Here is a 21,451-nt window from a genome sequence, read left to right on the forward strand (position 1 = left end):
TCTTATCCTAGGGTATTGAGATCTTCGGTAGATGCAAAAATTTTGTAAATTTGTATATTTAAAACTTATTTTTTCTATTTTATACTCTCAATTTTACAAAGCATCCACATCAGTTTGTCTATTATACACATCAATTTATTTAAATAATAATTTTTATTATTATTTTATTATATAACTCTTCATTAATATGTCCCTCATCTCTCTCATCCCAAACCCCCTGCCCCCACATGCGGCCACATAGCTCTGGCGATATTAGCAGCTCTAGCGGCATCAGTAACTTCGGCGACATCGACGACCGCTCTAGAGACAACAGTGACATCAACAGCTACAGTGAATCTGCCTCTTTCTCTCTCTCTCTCTCTCTCAATTTTGTATGGGTTTGATTTTTAGTTGATTTTGTTTTGGGTTGATTTTGAGTTGGGTTTGGGATGGGTTTTCCAATCGGATTTGAGTTGATTTTAAGTTGTTTTGTGTTGATTTTGAGTTATTTTAGGTTTGATTTTGTTGATTTTGTGTTTGGATTATCAAATGTTGAAATGGGTTGTGGTGGTAGACCGGTGATAGTTGGGTGGTGCTGGGGTGATATGGTGGTGGTGGTGGCCGGGTGGTGGTGATCATCTGGGTTTTGGTTAATTTTGGCTTTGATTTCGTCTAGGTTTTGCTTGGTTTTATAATAGGTTATTGTTAAATTTAGTTTTGGGGTTTTTGTATTTAGGTGATACTTTCTTGACTGGTGTTGGTTTGTAACAGAGGAGCAAGAATATGAGGGAGAATAGAAAAGCCTGAGTTCGTTTCAAAGGAAGAAGAGAGAGAAAAAATGGAGCCAAATTGGGAAATTCATAAAATAATAATATGCATTTATGCATATTATTATTGTGCATTTATGCACAATTTTACACCCACTAATGTGGGTGTTTTTTTAGGTCAAAATATGTAAAATTACTTACTTTTTTGTATTTTGCAAGATTATGCAACCATTGATGTGGTTCCTCTAATAGTGGTAGAAAGTAAAGAAAATATATACGGTGAATACGTGGATTTTTTTCCATTGAGATAATAGTGGAAAATTATGGGATATTTTTAGTAGTCTCTCTTTTGGCCGGGAACCATTATAAGTTTTTCTTGAATTGTTTGATTATTGAGTAAATAGTGCTTGAAAATTGTTCAGGTGATATCTAAGGATTTTAGAGGAACCGTTAGGGAAAAGTTCTTTTGTGGTGAGTTAGCTAAGGTAAGTAATCTTATCCTAATTGGTTTTATATTGCGTATTTTAACTGCTGAAAATTGTTTATAATTGTTACAATTTTATTTTAATTGTTTTAGCTACATTGATTTAAAATAAAGAATTATCACAAATATATTTGATAACTGAGTGTATGATTTTATATATGTATTTGAGTGAAATATATTTTTGTTTGAACTATGATTGGATATATATGATTTTTAGACAATCTGACTATGTTTTGACTATGATACCTAACCAATGAGGGTTATTCATTGGTATTCTGATACCCAGCCAATGGGAGTTATTCATTGGTACCAAAACTAGTTCTATCTAGGGCATCACGAGCCTATCATGTTTTTGGACCCAGCTAATGATGGATATATATTAGCACAAAACTAGTTTCATCTGAATCTGATGCCCAATTACGGGGATATAGCGTGACCATAGTCGTAAATATTGTTAAGAATATGAATTATGTTGAATATTTGAATTCCTTAAAATCCTTGAATCTGCTTATGTGTTTTTGGAACCTATTGAAAATTATAGCTTTGATATATATGGAAAATTGATTAATTTCTAATTCATCTATAATATATTTGTAAGATTTAAAATATTCGATCTATATACAACTTATTATTTTACAGATCTATTTGCTTGATAGAACTTTTTAGGACTTTGGTTATTTATTAAGTTGTCAACGCACTCCCCCTCTTTCTCCTTTTAGATTCTAGTCAGGAAAAGTAGCATGTATTTGGCCTTCCACTGGGATGTGCGTATGAGTGAAGTTTAAGAATCATTAGAAATAGATTTGGACTTTTAGGTTTAACACTGTCTTTTGCTCAGACTTTAGTCTCAAAGATTTAGTTTATTTTCTTTATGATGTTGGAAGATTATTATTTTGGAGATCCTTTAAGAATTGCACTATTGAAGATATTTTTGGACTTAGTGATAAAATTTTCTTTGAGGGTAATTATTTAATTGTTAAGAAGGTCTTTCACACTTGTAGGGTGTAAACTTTATAAGTGTATGATTGTTGTCACATGCCTAGCTCTTACTTGGGTTTGGGGCATGACATGTTAGTTTGTGTACAACAAACCATAATAAAAAAGTTCATAGATTCGAAACTAATTGTAGTAACGGCAATAAATACTACATGAGATAGCAATAGATTTAAAGTTAAGCACATTGTACAACTTCAATTCTATTAGTTAATATGTTGCCTGGAGGATTGTTTAGGTTAAATCCTTCTTATTAGATTTTTTACCATGAAACAATAGTTCTATTGGTTTTCCAAAGGTCATCATTTACGGTGTCTATATGATATGTGCTTGATTGATATGTTACTCAATTTAATCAAGTGCATAATTAATTAGTAATTTGGTTAAAAGTTAATGAATTTTGGGACAGCCGAGGCCTAAAACTCAAACATATATTCATACACATATTGCTTATGTATATGATTCAGTTAATCATTCCCCCACGAATTTTTATGGCTCCGCTACTACGTACGTATGTATGTAGTACGTACAACATAAAAAGTCAACAAGACGCGTGATTTGTCACCACATATCTCGATGACAGAAAATGTCATTGAATTGTACATGTGTGCCATCTGGCCAGCTGTTTGTCTTTCATGTCACCAATGTGTTGTCCGAGCATTTGCGTCTATAACATTTTTTTTCACAATACTTTCACAATAAAATCTTGTCTATAACATTTTTTTTCACAATACTTTCACAATAAAATCTTGTCCATAACATTTTTTTTTTCATTATACTTTCACAACAAAATCTTATATGGTAAGTTGTTACTAGTTCTAATTTAAACCCACCATTTAAATTATATTTTTACTCACCAATATCACCTACAACAATCTATCACTTCAAATTTATTGTAAAAATATTATAAAAATATCATAGTAATATTACTCAATTTTGACTTCTTATTCCTTATATTATTTTTCTTCCTTTCTTTAGTTTCTTTTTTCATCCATACATTTTTTCTCTCTTTTTTTTCTCTTGTTTTTTCTCTTCCACTCACGTACACCTACCCCAATATCAATCTTCACACTTTTTTTGACTTTTTCTTTTTGTAGTTCATGATCTCTAGAACATATCTCCACTTCTCCCTCTCTCTTTCTTTCTCTTTCTCTTTCTCTAACGCACACATACAAAGAAAAAGAGAAAGAGAAAGTGTCAATGCCAAAGAAACAGTGAATTGGGTTTATTCAACTCTTTCCGCTTTCACTTGCTTTTTTTTTTTTTTTTTTCATTTTCAAATTTGGTTGGTAAATTGGCCTATTTAACACACTTTTTATTTTTAATTCTTTTATATACATATGAGCTATAGTAAAAAAAAATATTAACACAAAAAATTGCAACAATAATTTCAGAATTGTTGAGGTGTTAAATCCTGATAGGTCAAAATAAAATAATAACATATCATACAGGAACCAATCAACACAAAAAAATAAAATTATTGTAAAAAAGAAGGTGCGACATCCATAACATTTTTCACAACACATTCATAACAAAGCATAGTAGGCAAATTGTTATTGGTTCAAATTTAAGTTTACTAATGAAATTGCTTTTATGCCCACCAATAACAACCCATAACAACATATTACTTATGATTTGTTGTGAAAATATTGTAAATATAGCATTTATCTTTTGAAAATACTAAGACAATTTGCTGTCATCATAATATTTTTACAAACACTAAAGTATCAATTCTTTACGAATCAAAACAAAATATAACAAAATTATTGAACCACAAAAATGTCATACTATTCTGTTGTGTTTCTAGAAAAAGTGTCAATGCTAAAGAAACAGTAAATTTGGTTTACTCAACTCTTGTCGCTTTCTCTCTTTTTTTTTTTTTTTTTTTACTCTTTTATATACATATGAGCTACCTATATATAAAAAATGTCAATGCTAAAGAAACAGTGAATTTGGTTAATTCAACCCTTTCTGCATTCACTTGCTTTTGTTTGTTCTTTTTTTTTTTTTTTTTTTCATTTTCAAATTTGGTTGGTAAATTGGCCTATTGAAAATGCTTTTTATTTTTTATAATTTTATATACATATGAGCTACTCTAAAAAAAATAAAATATTAACACAATAAATTGATACAATATTTTCACAATCGTTGAGGTGTTAATTCCTTATAGGCTAAAATAAAATAATAAAATATCATATTGAAACCAATCACAGCAAAAAACAAAGCATAGAGGGTAAATTGTTATTGGTTTAAATTAAAATTTATGAATGAAGTTACTGTTTTGCACTCCAATAATAACCCGTAACAACACCCTACTTATGATTTGCTGTGAAAATATTGTAGAAATTGCAGTTCTCTTGTGAAAATATTAAAAAAATTTGTTATCGTCACAATATTTTTACAATTACTAAAGTATCAATTCTTTACGAATCAAAATAAAATATAATAAAATTATGGTACTACGAAAATGTTGTTCTATGATGTTGTGTTTCTAGAAAAAGTTTCACGGCCAAAGAAACAGTGAACTTGGTTTAGTGAACTCTTTTCGCTTTCACTAGCTTCCTTTTTTTCATTTTTAGACTCGGTTGGTAAATTGGCCCGTTGAACACGCTTTTTATTTTTTATTCTTTTATATACATCTGAGCTACCTATATACAAAAAGTGTCAATGCCAAAGAAACAGTGAACTTGACTTACTGAACTCTTTTCGCATTCATTAGCTTCCTTTTTTTTATTTCTAGACTTGGTTGGTAAATTGGCCCATTGAACACGCTTTTTATTTTTTTATTCTTTTATATACATCTGAGCTACCTATATACAAAAAGTGTCAATGCCAATGAAACAGTGAATTGTGTTTATTCAACTCTTTCCGCTTTCACTTGTTTTTTCTTTTTTTTCTTTTTTTTTTGGGCGTAAATGCACTTTTAGTCCCTATATTTTGGCATTTTTTCATTTTAGTCCTTACATTTTAATTTTTCCACTTTTAGTCCCTAATTCAATTAACACGTTCTATTTTGATCATTTCCATTAAGCCACCAACGGAAATTGCTTAGGTGGCAAACTGATAGTAACGTGGTCAATTAAAAAATAAAAAATAAAATTAATTAGCATTTAAAAAATGCCACGTTAGCTTTTTAATATAACAAAATTTATTAATGAATTTTAACAAAATTTTAAAAAAAATTAAAAACAATAAAATACATCAGATCTAATTCATTTTGACCAAGAACACAATCATAAATTTAAACATCAACACAAGAACGTGAAGAACAAACCCAGAACAAAACACAAAACACAAACATTAACGCAAGATCACAAACACAAAGAACACAATTAAAAAAAAAAAAAAACATAAACTCCTGAGACCCATAAAACAAGATCACCACCTAAAACTCACCATCAACACCATCACAACGCCATCCACAACCCACAATCCAAAATCAACCAAAGACCCACACCATAAACCCACAAAATCAACCCACAACCCAGAAACTCAGATCGGTGAGGGGCGAGACCAGTGGCGAGTTGGCGGCATGTAAGGTCGGTAGCGGTGAGATCGGCAACTTGTAAGGCAACGGTGGTGAATGTATTCAACCTCTGATTCAATTCCAAAACTCAACCCAAAATTAAAGTTGAGCATCACCAAAACTCCTCGAACAGAATCATCCACCACCACCGCGAACAAAACCCCAGCAACCGAAACTCAAACAAACCCCCAATAACAACCACTAAAACTTAAAGAAACCAACCCAGCAACCACCGAAACTTAAAGCAGCCGGCCGATTTAAACCCATAACCACCGATTCAATCCCACCCAGCAATCACAAGCAAAACCCAGCCAATCCATTATCGTCGCTAACTCGCCTCCACCACTACCTATTACCCACCACCACCACCACCACCACCACCAAACAGCCACAAACACAGCAAATCCAGATTAACAAACATGTCCCACATACAAATCGACGGACAATCTTGGTCTTCGTTGCTCTTCGGGCTTTGGTTTCAGAGAGAGAGAGAGAGAGGGGGGGGGGGCGAAGGATGATAGAGGAGATAGAGGTGAGATTTACTGATCGATTGATTGAGTCTAGTGACTAGTGGGTTCGACTCTAACGTGGTTTGCACAACTTTGAAGCCCAGGTATCGATGTATTGATGAGAAAGTTGTCGCTGGGTGGTTTTGTTCAGATCTGTTGGTGGTGTTGGTGGTCAGTGGAGTGGTGGTGAGTTGGGTTTTGCCAATTTATTGGTGGTTGCTTGGGTTTGCTGGGATGTGAGATTTGCAGGCTCAAATTTCATTTTACTAGGTTTGAATTTAATTTTTTTGGTTTTAAATTTGCTGGGTTTGTGTTCTTGTTCAAATATATAATGTGTTCATGTTTAATTTATCAATTTTCTCTGGGTTTGTTTTTTTGATGTGGATTTTATTATTTTTCTGAGTTTATGGGTTTGATTTGTTAGAGGATTCGGTGGAGGAAAGGGATTTTGATTATTTTAATTTTTTGGGCAACCCTGAAGAACATGAAGAACATGTTACTTTGTTCTTCCGAAAATAATGAAAAGAAAAAAAAAGAAAAAATTTTAATTACTCTTTTTAATTGGTTTATGTTTGTTATTGTGTTCTTTGTGTTTGTGTTTATGATCTTGTGTTAATGTTTAAATTTGTGTTTGTGTTTTTTGTGTTTGGTTTTGGGTTTGGGTTTGTGTTGTTGTTTAAATTTGTGATTGTGTTCTTATTCAAAATGAATTAGATCTTAATTGATGGATTTTATTATTTTTAATTTTGTTTTTTGTTTTTTAATTTTGTTAAAATTCATTAATAATTTTTTTATTTAAAAACTGACGTGGCATTTTTTAAATGCTAATTAAAATCTTTTATTATTTTTTAATTGGTCACGTCAGTGTCGGTTTGTCACCTAAGTAATTTTCGTTAGGGGCTTAACGGAAAGGACGAAAATGGAACGCGTTAATTGAATCAAGGATTAAAAGTGGAAAAATTCAAATGTAGGGACTAAAATGGAAAAAAGTCAAAATGTAGGGACTAAAAGTGCATTTACGCCTTTTTTTTTAATTTTCAAATTTGGTTGGTAAATTGGCCTATAGAACAAGCTTTTTATTTTTTATTATTTTATATACATATGAGCTACTATAAAAAATTAAATACTAACACAATAAATTGATACAGTATTTTCACAATTGCTGAGGTGTTAATTCCTTATATGCCAAAATAGAGTAATAAAATATCATATTGGAACCAATCACAGCAAAAAATAAAGGTATTGTAAAAAAAATGCAACATCCATAACATTTTTCGCAACACTTTCATATCAAAGCATAGGGGATAAATTATTATTGGTTTAAATTAAAATTTATGAAAAAAATTACGGTTTTGCGCTCCAATAATAACCCGTAACAACACACTACTTATGATTTGCTGTGAAAATGTTGTAGAAATTGCATTTCTCTTGTGAAAATATTAAAAAAATTTGTTGTCGTCATAATATTTTTACAATTACTAAAATATCAATTCTTTACGAATCAAAATAAAATAAAACAAAATTATGGTATTACGAAAATGTTGTTCTATGATGTTGTATTTCTAGAAAAAGTGTCATTGCCAAAGAAACAGTGAACTTGGTTTACTGAACCGTTTTCACTTTCACTAGCTTCATTTTTTTCATTTTTAGACTTGGTTGGTAAATTGGCCCATTGAACACGCTTTTTATTTTTTATTCTTTTTATATACATTTGAGCTACCTATATACAAAAAGTGTCAATGCCAAAGAAACAATGAACTTGGTTTACTGAACTCTTTTCGCTTTCACTAGCTTCCTTTCTCTCATTTTTAGACTTGGTTGGTAAATTGGCCCATTGAACACGCTTTTTATTTTTTATTCTTTTATATACATCTGAGCTACCTATATACAAAAAGTGTCAATGCCAAAGAAACTGTGAATTGTGTTTATTCAACTCTTTCCGCTTTCACTTTTTTTTTTTTTAATTTTTTAATTTTTTTTCATTTTCAAATTTGGTTGGTAAATTGGCCTATAGAACAAGCTTTTTATTTTTTATTATTTTATATACATATGAGCTATTATAAAAAAATAAAATACTAACACAATAAATTGATACAGTATTTTCACAATTGTCGAGGTGTTAATTCCTTATATGCCAAAATAGAGTAATAAAATATCATATTGGAACCAATCACAGCAAAAAATAAAGGTATTGTAAAAAAAATGCAACATCCATAACATTTTTCGCAACACTTTCATATCAAAGCATAGGGGGTAAATTGTTATTGGTTTAAATTAAAATTTACGAATAAAATTACGGTTTTGCACTCCAACAATAACCCGTAACAACACACTACTTATGATTTGCTGTGAAAATGTTGTAGAAATTGCTTTTCTCTTGTGAAAATATTAAAAAAATTTGTTGTCGTCATAATATTTTTACAATTACTAAAGTATCAATTTTTACGAATCAAAATAAAATAAAACAAAATTATGGTATTACGAAAATTTTGTTCTATGATGTTGTATTTCCAGAAAAAGTGTCACTGCTAAAGAAATAGTGAACTTGGTTTACTAAACCCTTTTCACTTTCACTAGCTTCATTTTTTTCATTTTTAGACTTGGTTGGTAAATTGGCCCATTGAACACGTTTTTATTTTTTATTCTTTTATATACATCTGAGCTACCTATATACAAAAAGTGTCAATGCCAAAGAAACAGTGAACTTGGTTTACTAAACTCTTTTCGCTTTCACTAGTTTCCTTTTTCTCATTTTTAGACTTGGTTGGTAAATTGGCCCATTGAACACGCTTTTTATTTTTTATTCTTTTATATACATCTGAGCTACCTATATACAAAAAGTGTCAATGCCAAAGAAACTGTGAATTGTGTTTATTCAACTCTTTCCGCTTTCACTTTTTTTAAAAAAAATTTTTAATTTTTTTTCATTTTCAAATTTGGTTGGTAAATTGGCCTATAGAACAAGCTTTTTATTTTTTATTAATTTATATATATATGAGCTACTCTAAAAAAAATAAAATATTCACACAATAAATTGATACAGTATTATCACAATTGTCGTGGTGTTAATTCCTTATAGGCCAAAATAGAATAATAAAATATCATCTTCGAACCAATCATAGCAAAAAATAAAGGTATTGTTAAAAAAAATGCAACATCCATAAAATTTTTCGCAACACTTTCATATCAAAGCATAGGGGGTGAATTGTTATTGGTTTAAATTAAAATTTACGAATGAAATTACGGTTTTGCACTCTAATAATAACCCTTAACAACACATTACTTATGATTTGCTGGGAAAATGTTGTAGAAATTACATTTCTCTTGTGAAAATATTAAAAAAATTTGTTGTCATCATTATATTTTTACAATTACTAAAGTATCAATTCTTTACAAATCAAAATAAAATATAATAAAATAATGGTATTACGAAAATGTTGTTCTATGATGTTGTGTTTCTAGAAAAAGTGTCAGTGCCAAAGAAACAGTGAACTTGGTTTACTAAACTCTTTTTGCTTTCACTAGCTTCCTTTTTTTCATTTTTAGACTCGGTTGGTAAATTGGCCCATTGAACACGCTTTTTATTTTTAATTCTTTTATATACATTAGAGCTACCTGTTTACAAAAATTGTCAATATCAAAGTAACAATAAATTGTGTTTATTCAACTCTTTCCGCTTTCACTTGCTTTTTTTTTTTTTTTTTTTCATTTTCAAATTTGGTTGGTAAATTGGCCTATTGAACACGCTTTTTGTTTATTATTTTATATATATAAGAGCTACTCTAAAAAAATAAAATACTAACACAATAAATTGATACAATATTTTCACAATTGTTTAGGTGTTAATTCATTATTGGCAAAAATAGAATAACAAAATATTATATTGGAAACAATCACCACAAAAAATAAAGGTATTGTAAAAAAAACAAAATGCAACATCAATAATTATTTTCGCAACACTTTCATAACAAACCATAGGAGGTAAATTGTTATTCATTCAAATTCAAACTTACGAATGAAATTACGTTTTTGCACACCAATAACAACTTGTAACAACACACTACTTACGATTTGATGTGAAAATGTTATAGACATTGCATTTCTCTTGTGAAAATATTAAAACAATTTGTTGTCATCATAAAACTTTTACTACTACTAAAGTATCAATTCCTTACGAATCAAAATAAAATATAACAAAATTATGGAATTACGAAAATGTTGTACCATGATTTTGTGTTTCTAGAAAAAGTGTCAGTGCCAATGAAACAGTGAACTTTGTTTATTGAACTCTTTTCGCGTTAACTTGCTTTCCTTTTTTCAATTTTAAACTTGGTTGGTAAATTGGCCTATTGAACATGCTTTTTAATTTTTATTATTTTATATACATATGAGCTACTATAAAAAAATAAAAAATTCACACAATAAATTGATATGGTATTTTCATAATTGTTGAGGTGTTAATTCTTATTGGCCAAAATAGAATAATAAAATATCATATTGGAAACAATCACAGCAAAAAATAAAGGTATTGTTAAAAAAAAATTGCAACATCCATAACATTTTTTGCAACACCTTCATAACAAAGCTTAGGGGATAAATTGTTATTGGTTCAAATCAAAATTTATGAATGAATTTACGTTTTTGCACTCCAATAATAACCCATAACAACACGCTACTTATGATTTGCTGTGAAAATGTTGTAGACATTGCATTTCTCTTGAGATAATATTAAAACAATTTGTAGTCGTCATAATATTTTTACAACTACTAAAGTATCAATTCTTTACGAATCAAAATAAAATATAACAAAATTATGGTATTATGAAAATGTTGTTCTATGATGTTGTGTTTCTAGAAAAAGTGTCAGTGCCAAAGAAACAGTGAACTTGGTTTACTGAACTCTTTTCGCTTTCACTAGCTTCCTTTTTTTCATTTTTAGACTTGGTTAGTAAATTGGCCCATTGAACATGTTTTTTATTTTTTATTTTTTTATATACATTTGAGCTACCTATATACAAAAATTGTCAATATCAAAGAAACAGTAAATTGTGTTTATTCAACTCTTTTCACTTTCACTTTTATTTTTTTTATTTCTTTTTTTTCTTTTCAAATTTGATTGGTAAAAATTGCCTATTGAACACGCTTTTTTTTTTTCCTTGACATACATATGAGCTACTCTAAAAAAATAAAATATTAACACAATAAATTGATACAATATTTTCACAATTGTTGATATGTTAATTCCTTATTGGTCAAAATAGAATAATAAAATATCATATTGAAAATAATCACAGCAAAAAATAAAGGTATTGTAAAAAAAAAAAAAAAAATGCAACATCAATAATTATTTTCACAACACTTTCATAACAAACCATAGGAGGTAAATTGTTATTTGTCCAAATTCAAATTTACAAATGAAATTACGTTTTTGCACACCAATAACAACCTGTAACAACACACTACTTATGATTTGATGTGAAAATGTTGTAGACATTGCATTTCTCTTGTGAAAATATTAAAACAATTTGTTGTCGTCATAATATTTTTACAACTACTAAAGTATCAATTCTTTAGGAATCAAAATAAAATATAACAAAATTATGGTATTACGAATATGTTGTACCACGATGTTGTGTTTCTAGAAAAAGTGTCGGTGCGAAAGAAATAGTAAACTTTGTTTACTTAACACTTTTCGCTGTCACTTGCGTCCTTTTTTTCATTTTTAAACTTGGTTGGTAAATTGGCCCATTGAACATGATTTTTATTTTTTATTCCTTTATATACATCTGAGCCACCTATATACAAAAAGTGTCAATACCAAAGAAACAGTGAATTGGGTTTATTCAACTCTTTCCGATTTCACATGCTTTTTTTTTTTTTTTTTTCATTTTCAAATTTGGTTGGTAAATTGGCCTATTGAACACACTTTTTATTTTTTATTATTTTGTATACATATGAGTTACTCTAAAAAAATAAAATATTAACACAGTAAATTGATACAATATTTTTGCAATTGTTGAGGTGTTAATTCCTTATAGGGCAAAAGAAAATAATAAAATATCATATTGAAACCAACCACAGCAAAAAATCAAGGTATTGTAAAAAAAAATGCAACATCAATAACATTTTTCGCAATACTCTCATAACAAAGCATAGGGGGTAAATTGTTATTGGTTCAAATTCAAATTTATGAATTATATTACATTTTTTCACTCCAATAACAACCCGTAACAACACACTACTTATAATTTGATGTGAAAATGTGGTTGACATTGCATTTCTTTTGTGAAAATATTAAATCAATTTGTTGTCCACATAATATTTTTACAACTACTAGAGCATCAATTCTTTACCAATCAAAATCAAATAAAACAAAATTATGAAATTATGAAAATGTTGTTCTACGATGTTGTGTTTCTAGAAAAAGTGTCAGTGCCAAAGAAACAATGAACTTGGTTTACTGAACTCTTTTCGCTTTCACTAGCTTCCTTTTTTTCAATTTCAAACTTGGTTGGTAAATTGGCCCATTGAACACGCCTTTTATTTTTTATTCTTTTATATGCATCTGAGCTACCTATATATAAAAAGTGTCAATACCAAAGAAATAGTGAATTGGGTTTATTTAACTATTTCCGCTTTCACTCTTTTTTTTTTTTTTTTTTTTTTTCATTTTCAAATTTGGTTGGAAAATTGGCCTATTGACCAAGCTTTTTTTTTTTTTTTTTTTTTTTTTTTTTTTTTTTTTTTTTTGTAGGTTCCAGTTAGCTTAACTGGTAAAGTCTCTAACGGTTATATAAGAGATCTGTGGTTCAATCCCCGCATATACCGAAAACTGATTGGTGTCTTGGTCTGATGACAAAGAGCTATCATCAGGAGTGGATTCTATAGGTTGAAACTCTCTCAAAAAAAAAAAAAAAAAAGCAAGCTTTTTATTTTTTATTATTTTATATACATATGAGCTACTCTAAAAAAAATAAAATATTAACACAATAAATTGATACAATATTTTCACAATTGTTGAGGTGATAATTCCTTATAAGCCAAAATAAAATAATAAAATATCATATTGGAACTAATCCCAACAAAAAATAAAGGTATTGTAAAAAAAAAAATGCAACATGCATAACATTTTTCGTAACACTTTCGTAACAAAGCATAGGAGGTAAATTGTTATTGGCTCAAATTCAAATTTACGAATGAAATAACGTTTTTGCACTCCAATAACAACTCGTAACAACACACTGCTTATGATATCCTGTGAAAATGTTGTAGACATTGCATTTCTCTTGTGAAAATATTAAAACAATTTGATGTCGTCATAGTATTTTTACAACTACTAAAGTATCAATTCTTTACGAATCAAAATAAAATATAACAAAATTATGGTATTACGAAAATGTTGTACCTTGATGTTGTGTTTCTAGAAAGAGTGTCAGTGCCAAAGAAACAGTGAACTTTGTTTACTGAACTCTTTTGACTTTCACTTGCTTCCTTTTTTTCATTTTTAAACTTGGTTGGTAAATTGGCCCATTGAATACGCTTTTTATTTTTTATTCTTTTATATACATCTGAGCTACCTATATACAATAAGTGTCAATACCAAAGAAACAGTGAATTGGGTTTATTCAACTCTTTTGGCTTTTTTTTTTTTTTTTTTCATTTTCAAATTTGGTTCGTAAATGGCCTATTGAACAAGCTTTTTATTTTTTATTATTTTATATACATATTAGCTACTCTAAAAAAATAAAAAATTAACACAATAAATTGATACAATATTTTCACAATTGTTGAGGTGTTAATTCCTTATAGGCCAAAATAAAATAATAAAATATCATATTGGAACCAATCAAAGAAAAAAATAAAGGTATTGTAAAAAAACAAAAAGCAACATCCCTAAAATTTTTCGCAACACTTTTATAACAAAGCATAGGAGGTAAATTGTTATTGGTTCAAATTAAAATTTACGAATGAAATTAAGTTTTTGCACTCCAATAATAGCCCGTAACAACAAACTACTTACGATTTGATGTGAAAATATTGTAGACATTGCATTTCTCTTGTAAAAATATTAAAACAATTTGATGGTTTTTAGACCCCTTAAACAATTGATTTAACCTAGGTAATTTAGCCAAGTTGTTATTTAGTCCAATTTCACAAGTCTAGGTTATCACAATAACAAAGATCAAATCAAGCAAAGCAGCGGAAAATAAATAACACAAGATATGATCACCTAGGAAACCAAACCGGTAAAAACTTGGGGAGGATTTGACCTAGCTATCCGCAAGGTAAACTTGAATCCACTATCTTAAAAGAATCGAAGTTCATACAATAAGACTTACAAGTCTCCACGCTCGACTTCTTATTGCTACCAACCAATAGAACTGACTGACACGACCACGTGCAAGCTCTGAATCCACGGACTCCTTCTTTCTTGGATTCACCACCAGATTCAAGCACACCCGCTTGTGTTTTCTTTAAGCTTCAATGGCAGCAACTGAATTGATCATCAAGGTGTAGATAAATCTTCTCTTTGAAAACCCTAAGTTTGTGTAAATGAAAACTCCTCTAGACCTCACAAGAGATTTACACAAACCGCAATTATGAGCAATACTAAAACGTGGCTAGGATTTGCCTTTTATACTTAGGACAAATAAGAAACCCTAAAAACGTTTTAAAACACTTAGGGCTGAGTTGGAAAAATCTGCAGAAAATCATTCTGCCCGAGCTTCGATCGATCAAGCCTGTTTTTCGATCGATCGAGCCAGGCCGAAAGGCACAATGCTTTCTTGCTTTAACTTGATTCCAACTTTACATAAATGCACAACTTTGAGCTAGACTAAAACACTTCTAAACACATTATTTTGATCATGGTTTGCCAACAATACAAGTTAGAGTTCTAAATACATAAATCCTAAGTCTTTAGTACCTAACACAATTTGTTGTCGTCATAATATTTTTACAACTACTAAAGTATCAATTGTTTTTGAATCAAAATAAAATATAACAAAATTATGGTATTACGAAAATGTTGTATCATGATATTGTGTTTCTAAAAAAAGTGTTAGTGCCAAAGAAATAGTGAACTTTGTTTACTCAATTCTTTTCGCTTTCACTTGCTTACTTTTTTTCATTTTTAAACTTGGTTGGTAAATTGGCCCATTGAACACGCTTTTTTATTTTTTATTCTTTTATATACATCTGAGCTACCAATATACAAAAAGTGTCAATACCCAGTGAATTGGGTTTATTCAACTCTTTTCGCTTTCACTCGTTTTTTTTTCATTTTCAAATTTGGTTCGTAAATTGGCCTATTGAACAAGCTTTTTATTTTTTATCATTTTATATACATATTAGCTACTCTAAAAAAATAAAATATTAACCCAATAAATTGATACAATATTTTCACAATTGTTGAGGTGCTAATTCGTTATAGGCCAAAATAAAATAATAAAATATTATATTAGAACCAATCAAAGCAAAAAATAAAGGTATTGTAAAAAAACAAAAAAGCAACATCCCTAACATTTTTCGCAACACTTTCATAACAAAGCTTATGAGGTAAATTGTTATTGGTTCAAATTAAAATTTACGAAAGAAATTACGTTTTTGCACTCCAATAATAACCCGTAACAACACACTACTTACGATTTGATGTGAAAATGTTGTAAACATTGCATTTCTCTTGTGAAAATATTAAAACAATTTGTTGTCGTCATAATATTTTTACAACTACTAAAGTATCAATTCTTTTCGAATCAAAATAAAATATAACAAAATTATGGTATTACGAAAATGTTGTATCATGATGTTGTGTTTCTAGAAAAAGTGTTAGTGCCAATGAAACAGTGAACTTTGTTTACTGAACTTTTTTTGCTTTCACTTGCTTCCTTTTTTTCATTTTTAAACTTGGTTGGTAAATTGGCCCATTGAACACGCTTTTTATTTTTTATTCATTTATATACATCTGAGCTACCTATATACAAAAAGTGTCAATACCAAAGATACAGTGAATTCAGTTTATTCAACTCTTTCCGCTTTCACTCACTTTTTTTTTTTTTTTTTTTTTTTTTTTCATTTTCAAATTTGGTTGGTAAATTGGCCTACTGAACAAGCTTTTTATTTTTTATTATTTTACATACATATGAGCTACTCTAAAAAAATAAAATATTAACACAATAAATTGATACAATATTTTCACAATTGTTGAGGTGTTAGTTCCTTATAGGCCAAAATAAAATAACAAAATATCATATTGGAACCAATCATAGCAAAAAATAAGGGTATTGTAAAAAAACAAAATGCAACATCTATAACATTTTTTGCAACACTTTCATAACAAAGCATAGGAGGTAAATTGTTATTGGTTCAAAGTAAAATTTACGAATGATATTACGTTTTTGCACTCCAATAATAACCGGTAACAACACACTACTTACGATTTGATGTGAAAATGTTGTTGACATTGCATTTCTCTTGTGAAAATATTAAAACAATTTGTTGACGTCATAATGTTTTTACAACTACTAAAGTATCAATTCTTTATGAGTCAAAAAAAAATATAACTGATGGTTTTTAGACCCCTTAAAACACAATTGGATTAACCTAGGTAATTAGTCAAGTTGTTACTTAGTCCAATTCAACAAAACTAGGTTATCACAATCACAACAATCATATCATACATAGCAGCAGAAAGATAAATAACACAAAGATATGATCACCCAAGAAACCAAACCGGTAAAAACCTGGGGAGGATTTGACCTAGCTATCCTCAAGGTAAACCTGAATCCACTATCTTGAAAGAATCGAAATTCATACAATAAAACTTACAAGCCCCCATGCTCGACTTCTTATTGCTACTCACCAGTAGAACTTACTGACACGACCACGTGTAAGCTCCGAATCCACGGACTCCTTCTTTCTAGGATTCACCACCAGATACAAGCACACCTGCTTGTGTTTCTTTAAGCTTCAATGGCAGCAAATGAATTGATCATCAAGGTGTAGATAACATCTTCTCCTTGAAAACCCTAAGTTTGTGTAAAGGAAATCTCTTCTACATCTTACAAGAGATTTACACAAACAACAATATGAGCAACACTAAAACGTAGTTAGGGTTTGTCTTTTATACTTAGAAGAAATTAGAAAACCTTAAATGTTTTAAATCAAACTAGGGCTGAGTTGGATATCTACAGAAAAACGTATTCTGCCCGAGATTTGATCGATCAAGCGTAAGCTTCGATCGATCGAGCCAGGCCAAAATGCATAGTAACTTCTGCATTAGCTCGATTCCAACTTTACATAAAAGATACAACTTTGAGCAAGTCTAAACACTTCTAAACATATTGTTTTGATCATGGTTTGCCAACAATACACATTAGATTTCTAAATACATAAAAACTAAGTCTTTAGAACCTAACAATAACAAAATTATGGTATTACAAAAATGTTGTACCATGATGTTGTGTTTCTAGAAAAAGTGTTAGTGCCAAAGAAACAGTGAACTTGGTTTACTGAATGCTTTACGTTTTCACTTGCTTCCTTTTTTTCATTTTTAAACTTGGTTGGTAAATTGGCCCATTGAACACGCTTTTTATTTTTTATTCTTTTATATACATCTGAGCTACCTATATACAAAAAGTGTCAATACCCAGTGAATTGGGTTTATTCAACTCTTTTCGCTTTCACTCATTTTTTTTTTCATTTTCAAATTTGGTTCATAAATTGGCCTATTGAACAGGCTTTTTATTTTTTATTATTTTTTATACATATGAGCTACTCTAAAAAAATAAAATATTAACACAATAAATTGATACAATATTTTCACAATTGTTGAGGTGTTAATTCCTTATAGGTCAAAATAGAATAATAAAACATCATATTGGAACCAATCATAGCAAAAAATAAAGATATTGTAAAAAAAAAAAAAAAAGCGACATCCATAACATTTTTCGCATCACTTTCAAAACAAAGTGTTGGAGGTAAATTTTTATTGGTTCAAATTAAAATTTACGAATGAAATTACATTTTTGCACTCCAATAATAACCCGTAACAACACACTACTTATGATTTGCTGTGAAAATGTTGTAGACATTGCATTTCTCTTGTGAAAATATTAAAACAATTTGTTGTCGTCATAATATTTTTACAATTACTAAAGTATCAATTCTTTACGAATCAAAATAAAATATAACAAAATTATGGTATTACGAAAATGTTGTTCTATGATGTTGTGTTTCTAGAAAAAGTGCCAAAGAAACAGTGAACTTGGTTTACTGAACCCTTTTCGCTTTCACTAGCTTCATTTTTTTCATTTTTAGACTTGGTTGGTAAATTGGCCCATTGTACACACTTTTTATTTTTTATTCTTTTATATACATCTGAGCTACCTATATACAAAAAGTGTCAATGCCAAAGAAACAGTGAACTTGGTTTACTGAACTCTTTTCACTTTCATTAGCTTCCTTTTTTTCATTTTTAGACTTGGTTGGTAAATTGGCCCATTGAACACGCTTTTTATTTTTTATTCTTTTATATACATCTGAGCTACCTATATACAAAAAGTGTTAATACCAAAGAAATAGTGAATAGTGTTTATTCAACTCTTTCCACTTTCACTTGCTTTTTTTTTTTTTTTTTTTTTTTTTTTTTTTTTTTTCATTTTCAAATTTGATTGGTGAATTGGCCTATTGAACATGCTTTTTATTTTTCATTATTTTATATACATATAAGCTACTCTAAAAAAATAAAATATTAACACAATAAATTGATACAATATTTTCACAATTGTTGAGGTGTTAATTCTTAATAGGCCAAAATAAAATAATAAAATATCATATTGGAACCAATCACAGCAAAAAATAAAGGTATTGTAAAAAAAAAAAAAAATGCAACATCAATAACATTTTTCACAACACTTCCATAAGTTCATCTACGGGGATTATAGAGTCTAGAGACAAAGGTTTTATATTAGATCTGAAACTTCTCTTTACTATAGTGGATTGCTTTTTTGGACGGTTTCCCCCCAAATTTTTTTTTTCTTGGTGAAACTTGTTTGTTTCATTAGTTTTCATGTGTTATCATATCTTGTGTTATTTACTTTTCCGCTATGCATGATATTGACATGATATTGATATTTGTTTGTTTTAACAAGGTTTATTTATAATAAATCTAATTACCAACTTGGGTTTAAAACTTGTTAATTCTAACAACTGGGGTCTAAATTTCCTGAAAGTTCAAAAACGTGTACAAAACACCTTTGAACGTTTAGACCCCCAAAAACAACTTAACCAACTCAAGCAATATGTCAAACAACTAGTGTGCGGAAACTTAACACATGCTATAATATGAAATTGGTTAAACAACTATCTAAGCCATAACAAAATAAAACCACAGCAGATAAAATAAAGGCAAAGATAGAGAGGAAGGAAGATGCAAACACAAAGACAACACGCGATGTGTTATCGAAGAGGAAACCGAAGTCCTCGGTGAAAAACCTCTCCGCCGCCCTCCAAGCGGTAATCAATCCACTAGAAAATACAGTTGGGATACAACGACAGCAATAGACCCTCCAAGCCTAATCTACCCAGTGCACCTAAGCCCTCCAAGCTTCTTGCTCCAACGAGGTTGTGCCGAACCTTTTTCTTTTCTAGCTTCCCGGATTCCGCTACTAGACCGTAGCATCAACCAATGAAGATTGGCTCCTTCCTAACTGCTTCCCAGAACTCCAAATAACTGTCTCACAGAGATGATAATGGTGAGAACCAGGTTTGGTATAATGCCTCTCAAGGATTTGACAATGGAGAGGAAGAGAGTAAGGGAATTTGAAGAGACTCTAAGGTATAGATTGTGGGTGAAGCAATCTGGTTTTTCTTTAGGGTTTCTCTCTCAAAATTCTCTCTGGAAGCTCTCTTTCAATTGTGGGTTAAAGGGGTATTTATATTGGAGTGGGAGAGGAATGTGAAACGTCAGGTTTTGGCAAAACAGGGGTGGCTCGCGGTTTGACCTCGCGGCTTGACCAAGTCGCGAGATCCAGTCGCGAGTTAACCGTATGGCCAGTTGTCCTGTAGTGCTCCAGCTAGCATGACTATTCATCTTCCAGCATGCTTGGCACGTGTGCAGCTTCTAGCGGCTTGCAGCCGCGAGTCCACCCGCGAGTCCCAGCCGCGAGTCTCTGTTTTCTTGCACACTCTTGAGCAAACTTCACTTTATCTCACTCACTACCCTTACAACAAACCCACCTAAATACAGGGTTACTAAATACTAAATTACAAGCAAATTTGGCACGGAATAAAGCCAATTAGATGGTTGAATAACTTCAACCTTACATTTCCCAACACAAGATTAGACTCTATTCTCAAGCAACTCACGGGCGTGACTTGGTCGTGAGTTGCTCATTAGCTACACTGAAAAAGGTTGTTCCTTTTTCTACCATGTGTCCATCTCACGGGCCGCACTCTATCTCATTAGTGAACCTTTCTCCTCAAAGCAATAGTGGTCAAGGCTCAAGTACTTCTATCCAATTACAAATTAACCCAAAATACATGAAAATTGAGAAGAAAATACAAATAAATTTGGCATGCAAATAAGTCAACAAAAACAAGGACTTAACAGAACTCAAGCTTAACAGAGAAGAAGTTTGGAAGTGCAACAGCTACAGAGAAGCTTTAAAAAAAAATTTATTAAAAAAAAACTATATTATATGCTTTGAGTGGAGAGTGACAAAATTTTCAGCAATTTGCACCAAAAAAATTTTAAAAATTAAGGTTTGAGATTATTTTTTGATTTCAATATTTTTTGTTGAGAGTAGTGTGTGTATATTTTAGCTTCTGGGAGATTAAGAACTTTTACATTCTAAAACTCCATGGAGAAAACAAACGGATAGTATCACATCCAACGAAAATATTTTTTATCAAATTTTTTTTTTTTTGAAAATGTTAATTTACTACAATTTTTATTACAAAATGCTTACAAGACTAACGTCACAAATATGATTGGTGACATTTCAATCATATAATAAATGAATGTCAAAATTAAGTTTCTGCAAATGGTGAATAATCAAAATTTGTAATATCTCTAACATCTCTCTTCTTTTTCTTTGATAATAATTTTTACTTGTCGGCTAATATTTGAGTCTTTATTAATACTCACATATAAAGAGATACACTTATCATTTAATATTTGGGGGTCTAATTC

At 30.0% G+C, this 21,451-nt stretch overlaps 1 protein-coding gene across 1 annotated transcript in view; it reads right to left on the minus strand.

The window, feature by feature from the left end:
• LOC126728606 (11-beta-hydroxysteroid dehydrogenase-like 3) overlaps positions 1–21,451 on the minus strand; it is a 77,211-nt gene that overhangs the window by 33,547 nt on the left and 22,213 nt on the right. The window lies entirely within an intron of this gene.

Source organism: Quercus robur, chromosome 5 (genome assembly GCF_932294415.1).
Source record: "Quercus robur chromosome 5, dhQueRobu3.1, whole genome shotgun sequence".
Lineage (NCBI taxonomy): Eukaryota > Viridiplantae > Streptophyta > Magnoliopsida > Fagales > Fagaceae > Quercus > Quercus robur.